Source organism: Chinchilla lanigera, unplaced genomic scaffold, assembly GCF_000276665.1.
Source record: "Chinchilla lanigera isolate Chin_1 unplaced genomic scaffold, ChiLan1.0 scaffold00036, whole genome shotgun sequence".
Lineage (NCBI taxonomy): Eukaryota > Metazoa > Chordata > Mammalia > Rodentia > Chinchillidae > Chinchilla > Chinchilla lanigera.
The window spans coordinates 7,895,429-7,902,327 of record NW_004955437.1 but is presented as its reverse complement, the minus strand read 5'-3'; positions in this window follow the sequence as shown (position 1 = coordinate 7,902,327).

Genomic DNA, 6,899 nt, shown 5'->3' with positions numbered 1-6,899 from the left:
CAGAGTCTCACTGTGCAGTCAGGCTGGCCTTGAGCTCACTTTGTAGCCCAGGCTGGTCTTGAACTCACAACGATCCTCCAGCCTCAGCCTCCTGAGTGCTGGGATTACAGGCATGCACCACCATGCCCAGCTATTTCTCTAGGCTCTCTGTCCTGACACTTTCTGCCTGTGTTCTGATAGTGTAGCTATTACGCTGAGTCCTTGAATGATGACAGGCCGCAGAACCTCTGAGGACCCAGGTAAGGACTACTGGGTTAGTAAGAGATAAGCATTTCTTATGTTGTGCCATTTTGGAGTTGTTACTATTGAATAACGTAGTCCATCCTGATAAAAAGGTAACTAAGTATGAGGGGTTCAGCTACTTACACCCTTTCTTCAAACCAGCTTTTTGTTAAGCGTGTTAACACTGCTGCCAATTTAATGATTACATAAAGATTTGTCCCTGGGAGCTACGTAGTGTTTTATGAGTAAATCTTATTGTAAAATTGTTTATTTTTCTAGATTTAATAATTGTCTCATTTTAAAACTTGATTAGTTCTCTTTGCTATTCTGATTAAAATGCTCATCCTTTAACAACTCTGCAAAATGTATCTTACTGGAATTTTTACTCTGTCATACAATTTGTCGGCTCTACTCTTCTGCATCTCTTGGAGAGTGTGCTGAACTTCTGCTGTAAAATGGACTGAAGCCTCTCTAGAACTACACAGCTGTTGGTCCCCGCTTTCTGGATCTGGTGTTGATGTCCTCTTCTCCTCCTTTTTTGTTTGTTTGTTTAATTTCTCTCTTTGGTGGAGCACATCCTGTAGTACCTTTCTGAGAAAGGGTCATTGGAAGGTATGCATGACTGAGAATGTCTTTTATTGTCTTCTCATATAACTGATAAATTAGCTGGGTAATTTCTGCCTATACTGAAAATAACCATGAGAAAGACTATTAGCCTGATCGTGCAACCACTTGGGCACGTGGACTACATTTCCCAGCTCCCCCTGCTATAAAATTTTGGCTATGGCACTACATTCTCTTTAATGGGTGTTTACAAATTCCAGGTGTGGTCCATTCAAAACCCACGGTGCATGCTTCTCCACCCTTTCCCTTTCTGGTAATATGGATGGAGATGGTGAAAAAAAAAAATCCTAGAAGTGTGCAGAGCAATGAGATAAAGGGACTGTTGGTTCTTGAATGGCCATGTGGAGAAGATGCCAGGAATGTTATGTGAGCTAAAACCAAACAGCTATTGTCTTGGCCAATGAATTGGGGTCTATGTTAGCAGCCTGACCTATGCCAACTGTACAGAAAATGAGTCTAGGAGTGGGCAATGCCATCAGAAACATTAAAATGAGTGGCATTGGCCGCTGATGGGTGGAGAGGAAGCAGCGTGACCTGGCTGGAGGGCTGGAGGCGCCTGCTAAGCTGGGACCAGCACCACTGACGCCAGAGGTGACTTGATTTCCTCCTGGGACTGCACCTAGAGTGGGAGAGGCTGGAACGGAGCAGAGGGGAGTTGTGCGTTTGTTAATTCACTTAGCAGGCTGTCACCAGGAAAACATGAGCTCAGGGAAGAAGGTGCTGTTTGCAAGCAGAGATTAAGATGGGAAGAAACAGTTTCCAGACCCCACGGAGCACGAGACAAGGCCAAGTAAGGATTGGAGCCACAAAGAATGATTAAGTCGTCTCCGTTAAACCGGGGAGCTCAACCCTGCCGGGGAGATCAGGCTGAGGGTATTGTGTCTCTACTAAGCCTGTTGCTATAGATGGCCCTAGAGGAGCGGATGTTTGACAGCTAGAGATTGGCACAGAGCCAAAGAAACAAAAAACAAACTTAAGAACCATGTCTAGGAAACTTGGGGTGCAGCAGCCGGTGTGTGTGACCTTTGGGAGGCAGAGATCAGACATGTATGGAGGAAGAAGCTGAATTCCCAAAGAAACCACAAACCTGGCCTTGAAAAACTGAAAGACAACGCTTGGGCCCCCAACTTCCACAGATAACACGTGCTCTGCACGGGGTCCACAGCCCCCGGGTTCAGGGGCATCTCTGGGTGTCGATGGCAGAAGGACAACTCTCCTTTCCCTGACTTTGAACTGGAATTCAGCACGTCATCCCGCCGAGCATGTAGTCAGCAAGCCACAGTGCTATCAGGAGTCCCTGAGACTTTGTCACCGGTAGAAGTCACACATATTTTCATATCACATTACGGTTGTTGCAGATATCTCAAAATATCATTACATTCATCACCGCTTGGAAATTACGGCAGTCATTAGACCCGCCACCAGATTGCACATAATTGCATTCTCCCTGTTGACAGACAGCCTGCAACACGACTGGCCGGCACTGGGAGGCGAGGCGCCCGCCCCTGGAAGGGGAACTCACACGTGCTCCGTGATCCGTGGGACAGCCAGGCAGCTCTGTCGGTTAATAGGCATTAACCCCTAGCTCCACGCCGGGTGAGTGTGGGCTGGTAGGAGGAGGGAATTTGGGCTCAGGGTGCAGGTAAACAAAAACTACCATCGCCCTTGATTTTACAGTTGGCAAAAAGCAAATAAGAATTTTTTCTTAAAACAACCTTCTAAGTCTGGCTGTGTCATATACAGAAAGGGAAACCGAGGCTCAGAGGTATGAAAGCATTCATCCTAAGCCCCTTACAGGTAGGAAGTATAGATACCCTGATACTTAGAGATAAAATGCATGCTTTTCTCCTATTTCCAAGTGGTTGTTGATTTGATGAACAAATTCTGAAGAGGCTTGGAAAAAAAAAATTGGTTGTCTGTGCCCAAATCCTGCCAGGGCCCTTCCAGGAGATATTTCTTTTTATTTATTTATTTATTTATTTATTTATTTATTTATTTATTTATTTGGTCTTTTTGAAACAGGATCTCACCATGCAGTTCAAGCTGGTCTTGAACTCACTTTGTCGCCCAGGCTGGCCTCGAACTCTCAATGATCCTCCTGCCTCAGCCTCCCGAGGGCTGGGATTACAGGTGTGCGCCACCACGCCTGGCAGTGTTCAGGTTTTAAGCAGAGGACATCACACCCAGGTTGGTGGAAATGCGCATCTCTGGGAGCTCTCAGCCGTCATTGGTGGGAGTCTGCGATGGCCCATCACTTTGGGAGAGAGCGGAAGTTTCTTACAACTCTCTTACGTGCTCTCACCGTAAGACCCAGCAAGCATGCTCCTGGGTGTCGAGCCAAGTGAGTTGAAAGCTTCTGCCCGCACAAAACCCTGCATGCAGGCGTGGATAGCAGCTTATTTGTAAATAACAAAATGTGGAGGGCGCCGGGACAGCATGCAGCAGGTGTGCGGAGAAGTAAACTGTGCTGCTCTGCACAGAGGAGTCACGGGTGAGGACAGGGAGCCACGAGGCCCTGAAAGCGTGCAGAGGAACCCTCGATGCCTAGCGCTAGACGGAATGCGAGGGAGAGAAGGCCGCATGCTGTAGGATTCCAACCAACCACACGACGCTTCCAGGAAGGCAACGGCATGGAGATGGCGCAAGATCAGCGGGTGACGGGGCTGGAGGGGTGCGTGGCACACAAGAGGTTGTTAGGGCAGCGAGAAGACTCACGCTGACACTTGGGAAGACCTAGAAGTCGCACTGCGCCAGCTCCGGTGAGTGACGTGGGCAGGGACACTTGTGATGTTTTCATTTGACAGAAATTGCCATAAATGTTTTGAGTTAATTCAGGACATTGAGGCAGCCATAGAAACACTTGAAAGAGCACTTCCAGAAATGCTTCAGAAAGTGGCAGGGATGGTGGGATGAGTGTGTTTGAAGTGAGGGGTCATGGTTGGAGGGGGATTTGTGGCAGTGTGCCTTGTGCTGCAGTACATTTTTTTGTTTTGTTTTGTTTTTTTGAGACAGGGTCTCGCTATGCAGTTCAGGCTGGCCTTGAGTTCACTTTGTATCCCAGGCTGGTCTTGAACTCACAAGGATCCTCCTGCCTCAGCCTCCCAAGTGCTGAGATTACAGGCGTGTGCCACCACGCCCGGCTGCAGTACATTTTTAAATGTCAGCATTCACTGTGTGTTTGGAGCACATCTGTATCCCTAGCCATGAGCTCCCTCCTCAGCACTTAACCCCTCTCTGTAGCAAAAATGAGGGGCTTTCCTGTTGTACAACCCGCTTCTTTGTTTCCACCATGGGCGGGAGAGAATGTCCTGTGGAAAAGGCAGAGGGGGTGAGACTCAAGGCGGGGGCTTCTCCTCACCTCCTCCCGTTTCTTTGTTGCTCTCCTGAGTCTTCAGCCATCAGAATTTCCTCCCCCTCAGGAAAGCCAGGCTCCCCTGGGAGTGGGGACGGGAGCCCAGGTCTCTGCTCTGTCCTTCACAGGGGACAGCTCCATCTCTCTGTGGTGCAAACTGAGGGAGAGGGAAGCCTGCTGCATCCCAGCTCCTCCAGCTTCCCACCATGCCTCTCGGGTTGCCCCAGCTTGTCACCAGGAAGGAAGAAGCAGGTCCCTCTCCCACGGTCTCCGGGCTCAACTCTCCCACAGCCTCAAAAGTCCACAGCCAGGGCCGGGTGGCAGCAGCTGCCTGGGTGTGCAGTCTGAGGACCATCTCCCGGCTCTCTGCAGCTCCCTGAGGAACCCGCGTGCCTCTGTCCACTTAGACGAAGCCACATCCCCGTCCAGAGCCACTTTCCCAGTGACACCCCCCAGGGAAAGTGACAAAAACTCTCTGGCACCCTTATTGGAATGAAAGTGTATTTAGTCCGTTATGGTGTCGTGTCTGCTGGAAAGCACAGTAAGAATCTGTATTAATGGAAACTTGACCTTCCCCATCTCCTGCCCTGTAGGGCTGTCAGGGTCCTTGACTTTATGACCGAGAGTCTCAGTGATGGCTCCCTTAGCCACAGGGGACACTGGGACCGTGGGATCCTTTCCTGCAGTGTCAGGATTCCAGTGGAGTCAGATCCACTTGAATTCAATTTCCAAAAACCAACTTCCTAGGATTTGGCTAGGAATTGCTTTGAGAGTTTGGAGAATTGAGTTCATTACAAGATGTGTCCTTCTATTTATGAGCACAGTGTAAGCCCTCCTCTTTGGAGATGTGTTCCAGGGTCCCTGCGGATGCCCAGAACCATAGATATAATTATAAAACACAATTTACAATAGCTGCAAAACTTGACAAATGCTTATGAATAAATCTAGTGCAAAATGTTCAAGACCTTCACATGAAAACTATAAAACATTTTTTTTGTGTGTCTTTTTTTAAGACAGGGTCTCACTATGCAGTTCAGGCTGGCCTTGAACTCACTTTGTAGCTCAGGCTGGCCTTGAATTTACAGCAGTTCTCCTGCCTCAGCCTCTGGAGTGCTGGGATTACAGGTGTGTGCCACCATGCTTGGCTTCAAAGTCTTTTTGACTTTTAGAAAGTGTCCTGTTTTCCCCTTCAAAATGATTTACATCAGTGTTTGCAATCCTTTGTCCCCAAGCTTGCTGTCCCCCAAGAAGAGAGCTCTACGGTGGAATATTCCTTTGTTGTGTTTGTTTTGGTTTTTTGAGACAGGGTCTCGATATGTAATTCGGACTGGTCTTGAACTCACGATGTAGCTCAGGTTGGCTTCCAATTTTGGGCAATCCTTCTGCCTCAGCCTCCTGAATGCTGGGATTACAGGCATGTGACACCACGTCCGGCTGAGTTATTTGCTCTTTCGGGTGGTGGTCTTCTAATTGTGGTTTCAGTGTGGTTGTGAGGCTGGTGGCCTTGCACATCTCTCAAGAATCAGCTTGGTCCAGTGTCCCAAGCTGCTGAAGGGCAGCCATCGACGCCCCCTGAAAGTTCTGGCATCAGGAAATGGGTGGAAAAGCTCACAGCAGAGGGTGAAGACTGGCATGGGGACCGCTCTGGGCCCCCAGCTTGGTTCCCATCACAACCTCCAGAGCACACCCTGTTCCCCGCCCAGAGTCCCGGCCTTTCCCACCAAACCCTGTCCACTTCCACGACCAGGATGAGGTACTCAGCCTCAGCACCACTGGCATCTGGGGCTAGACGATTCCGTTTGGTACTGTCCCGTGAATTATGGGATGTTAACAGCATTGCTGACTCCATCCACGAGATGCCAGCAGCAACTCCCCTCCTGCCCCAGGGCCACAACAAAGACATCTCCTGTTGTCCCTGGAGGCCAGATTGTCCCTGGCTGAGAACCACTGCCTGATGATCTCTCTAAAGTCCTTTCCATGCACCCCTCTTAGCTCCAACCGTCCCTCCTTTGGCAGACCCTTCCTCCTTCCCCCAGGTCACATCCATCACCCTCTTATCTGGACTCTGAGCAGTCTGAGCCAGCCTGACCTGCAGGCAGCAAGCACATTCAGCATTTCCCCTGCAGTTCCCTGCTGTTTGGGGAACTAGGAGCTATGAGTGTATGCATGAGATTGAAGATTGGGAGAAGAAATTCCCAGCTTGAGTCTGGGTTAAGCAGTTTCCCACTGCTGCCATGAAATACCTGAGAGCAACAGTTTAAGGAGGAAAGGGTTATCTTGGCTCATATTTCAATCCGAGGTGAGGTGGCTCCTTTGCTTATGCCTGAGGTGTCACAGAGCAGGGTAAGGTGGGTGTTTGCAGCAGTGGGGGGACTTATGTCCTAACCAGGGAGGAGAGAGAAAGAGAGATAGAAGGAAAAATGAAGAGGAAGAAGAAGAAGAAGAAGAAGAAGGAGGAGGAGAAGGAGGAGGAGGAGGAGAAGAGAAGAGGAAGAAGAAGAAGGAGAAGAAGAGGACAAAGAAGAAGAAGAAGAAGAAGAAGAAGAAGAAGAAGAAGAAGAAGAAGAAGAAGAAGAAGAAGAAGAAGAAGAAGAAGGAGAAGAAGAAGGAGAAGAAGAAGGAGAAGAAGAAGAAGAAGAAGAAGAAGAAGAAGAAGAAGAAGAAGAAGAAGAAGAAGAAGAAGAAGAAGAAGAAGAAGAAG